Source organism: Adiantum capillus-veneris, chromosome 7 (assembly GCF_014529385.1).
Source record: "Adiantum capillus-veneris isolate H3 chromosome 7, ASM1452938v2, whole genome shotgun sequence".
Lineage (NCBI taxonomy): Eukaryota > Viridiplantae > Streptophyta > Polypodiopsida > Polypodiales > Pteridaceae > Adiantum > Adiantum capillus-veneris.
The window spans coordinates 44,816,319-44,829,975 of record NC_140937.1 but is presented as its reverse complement, the minus strand read 5'-3'; positions in this window follow the sequence as shown (position 1 = coordinate 44,829,975).

The following is a 13,657-nucleotide window of genomic DNA, read 5'->3' as shown; positions in this document are numbered from 1 at the left end:
GAGTGGGCTCACATGGTTAACATTTTGAATGAGCCAATGGTTGGGCAACTTTAATTGATAAGCCATCTCATTGATTGGATTAAGAATTTAAAAAGAAAGGACCATAGTGTCTTTTTGCTAGTTTAGCATAATACTCTTGGTGGCTAGTAGGATTCTTGTCCGTAGTATGCCTTAGATGAGCCTTGAGAAACTTTAGCAAGACCCAATCATTTTCTTTAAAGGCTAAGGCTCTTCTGTGCTTATTAGCAGCAAACCTTTTTTCCTTTTCTATGAGATGGATATAACCTTTTTAATCTTTTAAAAAGATTCTTGTAAGTCTCGGCTATATTCATAGCAACGAAGATCTTCTCATGTACTTTAAGTAGTAAGGGACTTTTGGATCTTCCCTCTTTAACCTTGAAAGGTGCTTTCCCCATAGAAGTATGTCACAATGTCATTGTACGCATACTCTATAAGAGGTAGGTACTTCTCTCATTGAGAATGTTGATCTACTTCCATGACATAGGCTTTTAGTAGATTCAAGAATCGTTCGATTAGTTATTTCACTTTGGTAATCCGTTTGTGGATGATAGGCCAAAAGAGAAATTTAATCTACTTCCTAGATTCTCAAAGAGACCCTTCTAGAAATTACTGGTCATTCTAGGATATTTGTCCGACACTATGGATGTTGGAAATCCATCATACTTGAGAATTTGAGATCTAAAGAGTGTTGCCGTTTGATGTGCCTTAATAGTCTTTTTAACAAATATAGAGTGTGTTTTCTTACTAAGCCTGTCGATTGAAACAATCCAAGTTGCTTCCCTTGATCAAATTTCAATTTTTGGTATACCACGCATTTTGAAACATATTTTTGTATGTTTACTTTTCATGGTGGACAACCAAAAATACATTTCTACTCCTTGAAGAGTAGATTATGGAATTCCTCTTTGCCCCGCACAAGGAGAAGCATGGGATTCATACATGACTTTCTTATTGTATTGGTGAGTAACACATAGCCTATTGTTGTTTGGAAGATAACCATCCTTCAAGGTGAATGGTTCTTTTTTTCTTCCCTAATGCAAAGGCTATAATTAGCTACTTAAAGTCTTGGTCAGTAGCATACTCATCTATCATAAAAGATAGATCATTTTGAGTTGCTATAGACACCACATTGGGCAAGGTTCCACAACCACTTTAATCATCTTAGCACCTCATGCTTGGGTAGGATTCCCACCTCGAGGTTAGCCCTAGCTTCAAAGGACTTTTTAACACTAACTTTTGGAGGTCTTTAATGAAGCTAACCCTAAGGTCTTTTGAGCTCCATTAGATGCACGTTGCTCTTTGATAGATACCTCCTTTTGGACCCCTATTGCGATGTAACCATCTCTCCTCTTGGTCCCTTGCTGAGGTAAATCTAGAAAGCACTTACTGCACATTGCTCTTTGGTAGACCGTCTCTTTTTGGACCCCTATTGAGATGCAACCATTTTTCCTTTTGGTCCCCTATTCAGATAGGTCTAGAAGCACATACCTATATCCTAACTCTTGTTCCCCTTGTATATTCCCATATTAAATGATCAGTTTAACATGAGAAAACCATTTGGTAAAGTTAGATATTATGTTTATGACATTACCTCTCTCTTGAAATCATAGTCGTCCTCGACTATGAGGTAGAGAAGATAAAGCCTAGTCATTAGTCCATGTTTCTTAGCGTGTCGAGGATCCCTTTTTACCCTACAACATCATTCTATAATGGATAACTAATCCATTTGGTGCTCAAGAGACTTAGCTGCCGCAAAGCATGTCTGCTCTTTAGTCCATATCATACTTCCAAAGTAGAGTGACAAGTTTCACTTGGTGTTTGGGAGATGTTGTCACCACAAACATGATCCTAAGCATTCATACTTCTTAAATTTTGTGTACAATAAAAGAAAGAGAATGTGTCTTGTAAGAAAAAAACATTGTTCATTTAAAATGCATTTGCATTTGCTTACTCTAGTGCAACATTGTAAGCATTGACAAGGTTCATATTATCCTTAAGCTAGGTTCCTTGCATCCATCTAACATCTTCAAAAGGATAATTCTTAAACTTAACAAGATATCATTGGATAATCTTACCGTTTCTTAGTACCTTGTCTTCGTGTCAAAGAATTGATTTGGGTTGCAACACCTCTTCTTGATCTTCGATCTTTGGAGGGTCCTCAATTATTAGTTATTTTTGTGGCTCTCCTTTGTAAGGCTTGAGTAGGCTCACATGGTTAACATTTTGAATGAGCCAATGGTTGGGCAACTTTAATTGACAAGCCATCTCATTGATTGGATTAAGAATTCAAAAACAAAGGACCATAGTATATTTTTGCTAGTTTAGCATAATATTCTTGGTGGCTCATAGGATTCTTGCCCGTAGTATGCCTTAGATGAGCCTTGAGAAACTTTATCAAGACCCAATCATTTTCTTTAAAGGCTAAGGCTCTTCTGTGCTTATTAGCAGCAACCCTTTTTGCCTTTTCTATGAGATGGATATAACCTTTTTAATCTTTGGAAAAGATTCTTGTAAGTCTCGGCTATATTCATAGCAACGAAGATCTTCCCAAGTACTTTAAGTAGTAAGGGACTTTTGGATCTTCCCTCTTTAACGTTGAAAGGTGCTTTCCCCATAGAAGAATGATATCATTGTACGCATACTCTATAAGAGGTAGGTACTTCTCTCATTGAGAACACTGATCTACTTCCATGACATAGGCTTTTAGTAGATTCAAGAATCATTCGATTAGTTATTTCACTTTGGTAATCCGTTTGTGGATGATTGGACGAAAGAGAAATTTAATCTACTTCATGGATTCTCAAAGAGACCCTTCTAGAAATTACTGGTCATTGTAGGATCTTTGTCTGACACTATGGATGTTGGCAATCCATGATACTTGAAAATTTGAGATCTAAAGAGTGTTGCCGTTTGATGTGCCTTAATAGTATTTTTGACAAGTATAGAGTGTGTTTTGTTATTAAGCCTGTCGACTGAAACAATCCAAGTTGCTTCCCTTGATCAAATTTCAATTTTTGGTATACCACGCATTTTGACACATATTATTGTATGTATAATTTTCATGGTAGACCAACAAAAATACATTTCTACTCCTCGATGAGTAGATTATGGAATCCCTCTTTGCCCCGCACAAGGAGAAGCATGGGATTCATACATGACTTTCTTATTGTATTGGTAAGTAACACATAGCCTATTGTCTTTTGGAAGATAACCATCCTCCAAGGTGAATGGTTCTTTTTTTCTTCCCTAATGCAAAGGCTATAACTACCTACTTAAAGTCTTGGTCAATAGCATACTCATCTATCATTAAAGATAGATCATTTTGAGTTGCTATAGACACCACATTTACCCTTTGCCGTTGTGAAAGTGCATCGGCCACTTGATTGTGCTTGCCAGCAATGCGAGCAATATGAAATTTAAATTGCGAAAGAAAATCTACCCACCTTATTTGTTTTCAGAAATCTTGGTTTGCGTCATGCAATTCTTGAGGCTTTGTGATCCATTAATAGGATGAATGGAGCCCCCAAGAGATAGTGCTTCCATGTGTCTAGGGCATGTAGAATAGCTAAAAGCTCTTTTTCATATATGCTCAAGACCCGTTCATCGGCATTGAGCCTTCGCTTCTCATATGCTATGGCATGCCCTTCTTGAAGAAAAACTGCTCGACCACAAGCATCACATTGGACCTCAAATGGCTTTGAGAGATCCAGAAGCATAAGGACTGGTTGGGAGGTAAGCTTCTCGTTGAGCTTGTCAAAAGAATTTTTTCCTTTAGCAGTCCATGAGTATTCCTTGTTAAGTCATGCAATGGTCCTGCTATTTGAGAGAATTTTTCTATGAAGCGTCTATAGTATGCACACATACCAATAAAGCTTCTAGCTCATGTAGATTCCTTGGATTAGGACATGCTTTTATTACCTCCAACTTTGATGGATTCATACATATACCATCTTGAGAGATAATGTGACCTAAATATTAAATCTCTTGTAGGAAAAAATTAGAGATTAATGAAAAGCCTATTCTCTCTCACAAATTGAAAGATTACCTAGAGGTGTCACTTATACTCCTCAAGTGAATTTGAGTGCCTGAAGATTTTTGTCCATTGTGAGTTTGAATGCAGTTGGAGCATTTGTCAGGCCAAAACTTGTAACTTATCAAATAGACCTTCTAGCCGCGGCACGAGAAATCTTTTTTTTATAATGATCCTATTTAGTGCTCTATAGTCGACACACATGTAATATGTGTCATCTTTCTTTTGCACTAAAAATATTGGTGAACAGAATGGAGAGGAGCTAGGCCTCAACATCCCTTTTTCCACCAATTGATGCACTTACCTCATGATGTCCTCTTGTTGAGCTTGTGAAACTCAATAAGGAGGTTTATTAGGTGGTGAGCTTCCTAGTAGAAGCGCTATTGCATGATCATCATCCCCTCGTTTTGGAGATAGCTCACAGGGGATGTCATTAATGAAAACTTCTTGGAATCCATTTAGGAAATTAGACAACTCTAATTTCTCTTGATTTTCTTTATTACTACTTGTGAAAACATTATAATCATTTACAGATTCTCTAACAAAAATCATATAAGCAAAAATAGAGCTTTTCATTGAATTATCAAAAGTAAGTGTATTTACCAAGGATATGGTGTTCCCCAAATCATTAGCATCTATGTATATGGTCTTTTGCCTGTAGGTGAAATATATTCTCCTTTTAAGGAACTTCATGTTGGCAGCCATGCGATTGAACCATGGTGCACACCCCTAGGATAACATCCTCATGTTGGAGAGGAGAGATAAAACAAGCCTTCTTTGTCAGCGTAGCTTTGGACATGAAGCCTCAACTCCCCAATCAAGTGAGTAATGGAGGCTTGTTGTCCCTTGAAAGCTCTGGCAGTAGTTACAATATCTCCCATCTCAAAAGCTTGAATGTCCAACTTGGTGGCCAACTCCGTTGATATGAAGTTGTGATTAGAGCTAGGGTCAAACAAGATGAAGGCACCATGCTCCCTTACTTTTCCCCAAGCATAGGAGAGGTATGAGCCTTTGCAATGAGTATCATCTTTTGGAGCTTCAACCATGGAAGCTCTAGGAGTATCATTGTGTACATTTCGTTTGGGGGATAACCATGTCCTTGCTCCCCACACTTAAAGCATTTATGGTCTTTACGAAAGGCCTCTAATTCTTTGGGAGAGAGATTATTTTTACCTTTGTAAGATCATTTCTTCTTGGCCTTGTTGTTGTTGTGCTGGTGTTGCGTTGGGAAGAGTTTTGAGCATTGCTCTTTCTTTTAGCTTCATTTCGATCCTTGTTTTCCATGGGCTTGAAATTTCTTCTTGCCCCTTGTTGGAAATTGATCCTTGAAGCAACCATAGTGCTGTGGATGACTTTGGTGATAGTGCTAGGCCGTTGTGAGCTGATATACTCGGCCATTTCTTTAGGTCATCCCGCACAAAATTATTGCTTTGGTTCCGCAAAGTCTATCTATCCGTTGAAAGACTATAGCTTTGAGATGTAAATCCCAAAAATTGTCTACACATCTGTGGATAGAATCATTGAAGAGTAGCTTCAAACTTTGCCATTCAGTGAGCACTTTGTCCTTGCTTCATTATGGAAACTCGTAGAGTTTTCCATGTCTTTCGGACCTTGCCAGTGCACGAAGGCTAGCCCACCATTGACGAGTAGATCTCTGGAAGTGCATAGCTACATGGTGTGGCTTGGAGGACTCCGTGAAGCCCTCGTCTCCAAAGGCCGCATCAAATTGTTGGATGAAGGCCAATGCTTTGACTGTGGCACCAAAGGTGCCATCATGGGTGAGAAAAGAGATACTCTTTCCTTCCTCTTTGAACTTCCTGAGCTTTTGGGACCTTTGCCATGCTGGGTAAGTTTTGCGATGTCCTCTCCCCTTGTATTCTTTAAGAGAATAACTATTGCTTTCATCGGAAGAGGCGGAAGGTGAAGAAGAAGGAGAAGAGGGTGACCTCTTTCTTGCCTTTTTCTTCCTTTGTTTCCTCTCTTCCCTTTTGAAGTGACGAGGAGAAGGACTATGGGTTGACCATTTCCTCTTGGGAGGAGTTGGCGATAGTCTAGACCGCCGTCTTCCTGGAGCCACATCTTAAGAGGAACTTAGGGATTCACTTTTTTCTCGCTCTTTGGATTCCTCCTCTCTTATGGGAGAGAGTCTTCGTTTGGGAGTCTCATCAAGAGACCTCCTAAACTCTCTCTCCTCTTAGAGAGGAAGAGAAATCCCATAAGCACAAAGTTGTTGGGTAACTTCTCTTGCAAAGTAGGGTTACCCATAGCTTGATGCAACCTAGTAACAGGATAATTGATAAACATGGGGGCATCATCATTAGCACCTTCATGTGAAAAATCAAAGTTATCAATGTTCATTTTAATCTCTTGGTTATTGTCAACTATGCTAATTATACTTATGTGTTTACTTAGTGTATTCTTTGGCAATTCAAAACCTTAGTTGCTACTCCTCTTAGCCTTTGAAAATAAGCATTTAAGTATCTACACACACGGCTCAAATTGGTTAATTATAGAGAGTAGTGGAGTGGGTCTAGCATGAAAAAATTGCCAAGAGATAGCTCCTTTTGGACTTCTTATGGTTCAATAATGGTAAAGCCATAGGCAAGTCTTAAAAGATCCCATTATTAAGGTCAAAGCTTCCAAGGTGTGCACCATATCCCACATAATGGGCTCAATAAAACCGATAATAGATCCCAGTCCCACTTACCCTAATATAATTAATAAAATCAACCATTAATAGGCTACTTAAGGACCTCTCTTCTTAAGCAAGAAAAGAGAAACCAAATGCTCTGATACCAATGTAATGGGAATGGCCTATGAACTTTGAGGATAGCGGAATTAAGAGAATTAAAGTGAGCATTTTTGTGCGATCACTTTGAGAACATAGAGGGTGAAGTAATTGATGATGGTAGCAACATGAACATAGTTCTTAATTAAATTGGCACGAACAATACTTTTGCAAGAGAGAGAGTATTAGAGAACATGACAATAGTTGAGGACCGGATTTACTTGGAGCCGTTCCCCCCTCCAAAAGGCGTTTGTATTATAGATTCTCCCATCAAGAAAGACTTGGTACAATACAATCTTTGTGTTAGTTGTGACCTTAGTGATTCTTTGAAGATGGAAAGCTTCATGCATCACGAGTATAACATAAACTTTGCAAAAAGCATTAACTATCCCAAGCCCCAGTCCTAAGGCCTCAAACACCTTCGAAGGTGGAGAGAGCTAGCGGGGAATGAAGGTAGGAAAAAGGAAGGAGAATCATTCATAGGACAAAGAAATAGTTCCTCACTTATCATCACTCTTCTGGCTTAGCATAGCATAATAGCATAGTAATGAAGATGAAGAATATGGGAACCTTAAGCATTGAAGCATGGCTCTTGGTTGGATTTGCATTCCATAGCCAAGAGTGTTGGTGTAGGCTCTCCACTTCTCAACAAGCTTGAAGAAGGAGATGGAGCTCTTGCACTTTGCACTCCACACAATGAGAGAATGTGTGTGTGTGTGTGTGTGTGTGTGTGTGTATGGGAGAGTATACCCCCTCTCATGCTTGGTCCACACCTCTCTCTCTCTCTCTCTCTCTCTCTCTCTCTCTCTCTAGTAATATTTGATTATATCATTTGGGACATATGTCCTCTTTTTCCTCTCTGAGAGAAAGAACTGAATTATTTATTTTTATGCATCTCAATTCTCATTGTATCCCTTTAAAACCTATCCAATAGGATTCAAGCACATCATGAGGATCACATGTGGAGAATTTGTTTAAACATGTGTCTTTTATGCTTCTTAAGTCATTTGGTTTGATTCTAATACTTTAAGCACTTAGTTAATCAAGCATGTGTCTTTTATGCTTCTTAAGTCATTTGGTTTGAATTGAATACTTCAAGCACTTAGTCAATCAAGCATGGAAACGATTCATGCCTCTTGAGAATTTATTTTTGAATTTAACGCTTCAAGAACCTTAGTCATTTAAGCATAAAAATCACCTCAAGCTTTGGGCAAGGTTCCCACAACCACTTTAATCATCTTAGCATCTCATGCTTGGGTAGGAGGAAATTTACAATCAACGAGCAAAGCCAATTTTTGAGCAATTATAAGCAACAACCTTGAAAAATTGATGCGAGTGCATGGTATATTGAAGAAAATAATCATGTCATGTTGGATTCGACCACCAAACACCTCAACGCGAAAGGGTCATTCATCTAAATTTTTCACAAAGCAGTGGAGGGTTTAGAACCTCAAACCAGCTCCTTATATATTGAGGCCCTAACAAAATCCCCAAGTCATAGAAGTACATATAAAGTGGTTAATTATGGGTGCATCTAAAACACAAAAAAAGGTTAGATCTAACAAGCGTTCAGAAACTCTATAAGGCCACTCAGGTACCTACCAGGCTTGAAACAACTCCACCGTTGTGACTGTAGCCTGATGCACAAACTCATGGGCAACTTTAATGTACCTGTCGTACATGCAAATGCACCATGAGAGACTAGAGAGAGAAAGGAGTTTGTTGCCTAATTAGAACAGAGGTTAAGGAGTTTGTTTGTGCCTTGTGTGTGAGAAATGGGGGGAGGGAAAAGAGAAATGAGACAAGTTCCAGAAACAGAAACAGAAAGAGAGAGAGAGAGAGAGAGAGAGAGAGAGAGAGAGAGAGAGAGAGAGAGAGAGAGAGAGAACTACACCTTGTGCAAACCTTTTTTTCAAGGCTTGCCGCATAGGGCCAAGAAACCACTTGATGTCACAAAGTACATAACCCTGACGTTCAGTCTCCAAAATATGCGACATGCATCCTCTAGTTTTACATGCGATCTACCACGCCTTGATGTAGCATTTAGAGTTGAGCTTTTCTTGGAGATATTAAAGAGGTTGCTAGATACCAACCCATGAGGCTAGTTTGAGCTAACGTGAAGTTACCCCACGCCACACCCACATCTTTGTTATCAATGCAACTTGAATGAGCATTTATTGTTTACCATGTGAAGATGCTATTGAACAATAACACCTTTTTTGGCAAAGGCACTGACATAATCAACTGAATTCTTTTTACCAAAATTGTACGAGAAGCCATCATCGCCAAATCCCCAACTCCATCTTGTATCTCACAACACATACGTTTTGAATTCAGAATATGTGGATGGAGATTTACACATTTAAAACCCAATTTGAAGTTGATCACATGGTTCATAAATAGTTAGTAAACAACTCTTTCTTAGTGTTCAAACATGCATCGCACCTTGCAAAGATGTGCAATTTTGAGGCAATTAAAGTGGACTCAGAGTCATGTAAAGTGTAATGCATACCATGAGCAATCTCATCCCACCATGAGCATAACACATGAATCGTTTTAACTTTGTAAGATGCAAGCAACTTTGAAGGAGAGACAATGTGCATCTATTCAATCAATTTGTACAATACTTGTGAAGGCATATTCACAAAGTCAAGAAGAGTTTGTGTCAGACAATCTACAAGGGCACCAACTAGACACGTGTGCACTACGATTCTATCATGCCAGAGGTAAGAGGCATGCTTTGCAAAAGAGGGGACCTAGCGGCAGTGAGCATATGGCATACCCGGCAATGGTTAAGTATCAGGGTGGTTGCCTCCATGTAGATGAGGCTCACTCACTACGCCAATCAAGTAGTTTTTTGGGGGTCTTGTGCTTTGTATACCATTATGCAGAGCTGCTCACCATCTGAGTGCATGTTTGGGATTGCAGACAGAGTAGTACAACCGCATTCCCCGAGTGCCTTAGTGATGGGTTCTACTCCGTGCGATCTTCGCGTTGACTACCATTTTGGTCCACTCACGATGACTAGAAATTGATTGGTAATGCCCTAGTCTCTTCCTACTCCTCTCTCATTCTACAGACAAAGACCATATTCAAAAAGGCCTCGTTGCATTGGATAACTTACTTAGAAAGCTAATTCGAGGGACTCTTCTTGCATAACACGTCGTGCTCATTTGAGGGCATCTCCAACAGCTTTGTCTCTTATGAAACCTCTCCAAACCAGTCCGTGCCGACGCGGACTGGTTCTAAGCTCTTTCAAAAAAATTGCTTTGTATATAAGTGTGCTGGCGAATTTTTAAATCGTGGGTTGTAGTAGACTGTCGAAACCAGTCCGCATCGGCGCGGACTGGTTCTAGCAGAATCATTGTGAGCTGTCGGGACTACTTTAATCATGCCTTGAGATTCCTCAACACTAAAGGGCACGGGGCATTAAATGAAGCCCCAGAGGTGGGATCTACGGTTGAGAAGCCCGGGCACAAAAGCAGAGGCGCGCAGTGCCGTAGGATGCACCAGAAGTAAACTAGGACGTCGAAAAGTAAACTTGGACATGGGCACACCTGTCCACGTTGACTTATCATGCGTTTGTTGCCCACCATGGTCAACATATGCGCACGGGGGGTTGGATAAGCCATGCGCCTTGCCCCGCACCCTCTGGGGTTCAAATCCTGCGAGCAGCACTCTACGCTCCATTTTTTTGAGCCCTCAAATCTCCTTGAGATTCGTGCGCGCACCCTCAGCCGTAGATCCCATCTCTTTGCTCCCGTGCCCTTTAGTGCTGAGGCTAGAGGCCCACTAGGGCTGTAATACCGTAACCATGTTCGCCATCGCGCAAGGACTATCGTTCCTCAAAGTGCTGCATGTCGACGTCTATTGCATCCCTGTGCGACCCTTGGTAGTTGACTCGCTGATGCTCCAAGAGCTCGATGTATTTTTCACAAGGATGGAGAAAAGGCACGAATCCCCACAATCTGCACCAATAAACAGAGGATCAGCTTTCATCATGCACGCTTGTAGGCAATCTCAAATGATAGAAGATATGGCCAAGGGACAATTCGACGTGCATACTCCTGGTTGTGTGGAAGAATCAGTATATTTGGCCGCCACTCGACGTCTGTTACACCCCTGACTCTCATCAGCAAGAACTGGCGGTACAAGCTAGCTAGCGGAGGGAGGCAGAGCTATAGGTGATGGCCTCCTTAGACTTCCGCCACCTTCAGCCGAGTCTATTTGGCCCCCCACTCGTCTGTTACACCCTTGAGTCTCATCAGCCATCAATAAGCTGTCATGCGCACAAGCTAGCTAGCGGTAGAGCTGCAGGTGATTGCCTCCTTAGACTTCTGCGTTCAGCCGAGTCGATAACCTGACGAGAGAGAGAGAGAGAGAGAGAGAGAGAGAGAGAGAGAGGTCACAGAATACGGCCCGCTTCGAGGCACTCATTGCTACACCACGGCCACTCATATAAATTCATTGAGGCGCTCATTGTTACAGGTAAGCGGCCATTCCAATTGCTAGCTAGCATAAGCGCGCGCGCTCGAGAGAGAGAGAGAGAGAGAGAGAGAGAGAGAGAGAGAGAGAGAGGTTGTTGGGCGAGAAGCCGTTTCAAAGTTTTTTTGGTTTAGGGCGCATCCACACGGGCGTTGTTTGATCTCTGCCTGCATACGTTAGCGAACTATGCCCGCTATTCTCAACTCTGCCGAAATCGACAGAGTTGGAAAACTCAGTTTGCTACCCCCGCCTTGCTTTGGCAGCAGGTAGGAGAAACCGACGAGTTTGTTGACGAGTGGTTGGGGTTCTATCCTTGTCGACCGTGCGAATGTGCCCTTACCTACTAGCCCTCTGTAATTTGGTGTGGTTAAGCGAAGAGACACGTGTGAAAAATAATAAATTTAACCAACGTGGAAGGAAAAGATGACACGTGTTGTCATCTATGTTGGTCACCTCAACCTCTTTATGTAGGGTTTAGGCTTGACTGCTCAATAAACATATAGAGCCACCATCCTCCATGATTGCAGTGTTCAAGAACTTGAGCCGGTTGAAAAACCAAACAATCGGTAGAAGAGAGTAGGAGAAGGAGAAAATCCACTTTGAAATTTAAGAAAAATAGAGTTAAGTTGCAAAAAATGCCAATTATTCTACAAATTTTTCCTCTTTGAATCTATCCTAAAGAGAAATTTGTATGTCCATGGAATTTTTTTTCTCGAACACTGCATGATTGTGTAGCCATGAGATGTAACCAAAAGGCAAACGCCCACTGGTTGTAGAGAATTGTGTCAAGCTTTTGCACTATGACGTTTTCTGTAAGCCACTTTTTGCATCTTGGGCAATCTGAACATGACCTTATACTTCATATTTTTTATTTGTTGAAGTGTTTTTGGAGCCAAGTCCTGTGGTAGATTTATAGATTTAGTGGATTTTATTTTTGAATAAGAGTCCCACTGATCTTTCGATTTCCACTTTGAATTTTTAGCTGAAAGAAAAAAGCCACATGTGCTTAGCAAAAATCACAAGCTTAGCTCTTAGTATGCTCAACAATCTTTCACATTTTAGCTCCTACTTAGCTTAGCTAAATTTAAATAAGCAGTCAATAATCTCCCCAATTCTGATTCTTTAATTGATCATATCTTATCCACATAATGCTACTCTTATATTACTATAACAAAAGAACATCAATATAAGTGTATGCAAGTGAACATGCTTCATCTCCTTGTGGGGTATTAACTAAAGGTTATTGTATGGTATCACATCAGCTTACAATAGGTGGGTTTTATAAGGCAGCTTGGATAGATGTAACAAAGGAGGGTCTTGTATGGTTGGGGTCAAAAAGGCAAATTCTATGCACATAAGTCACACCTCCCTAGTACTAATAGTGAATCTGCATCACAATTACATGGCTACTCTCAACAACTTTATTGAAGGATTCGCTCATTTTTTTCTTTGCTCGAAAAAACTCGCTCGCCATTTAGTAAGACTCGGGTAGGATTCCCACCTCGAGGTTAGCCCTAGCTTGTGTAAGGTCAAAGGACTTTTTAACACTAACTTTTGGAGGTCTTTAATGAAGCTAACCCTAAGGTCTTTTAAGCTCCATCAGATGCACGTTGCTCTTTGATAGACTACCTCCTTTTGGACCCCTATTGAGATGTAACCATCTCTCCTCTTGGTCCCTTGCTGAGGTAAATCTAGAAGCGCTTACTGCACATTGCTCTTTGGTAGACCGTCTCCTTTTGGACCCCTATAAGCACATACCTATATCCTAACTCTTGTTCCCCTTGTATCTTCCCATATTAAATGATCAGTTTAATAAGAAAAAATCAATTGGTAAAGTTAGATATTATATTTATGACATGAACAATACTTTTGTAAGAGAGAGTTTTTAGAGAACTTGACAATATTTGAGGACTGGATTTATGTGGAGCCGGTTCTCCCTCCAATAGGCTTTTATATTATAGATTCTCCCATCAAGACAGACTCGGTACAATACAGAATTTTGTGTTCCTTGTGACTTAGGTGATGCAATGAAGATGGAAAGCTTCATGCGTCACGAGCATAACATAGACTTTGTAAAAAGCATTAACTATCCCTAGCCTCAGTCCCAAGGCCTCAAACACCTTCAAAGGTGGAGAGAGCTAGCGGGGAATGAGGGTAGGGAAGAGAAAGAAGAAACATTCATAGGAGAAAGAAATAGTTCCTCACTTATCATCACTCTTCTTGATAGTATACATAATAGCATAGTAATGAAGATAGAAAAGATAGCAATATTAAGCATTGAAGCATGGCTCTTGGTTGGATTTGCATTCCATAGCCAAGAGTGTTGGTGTAGG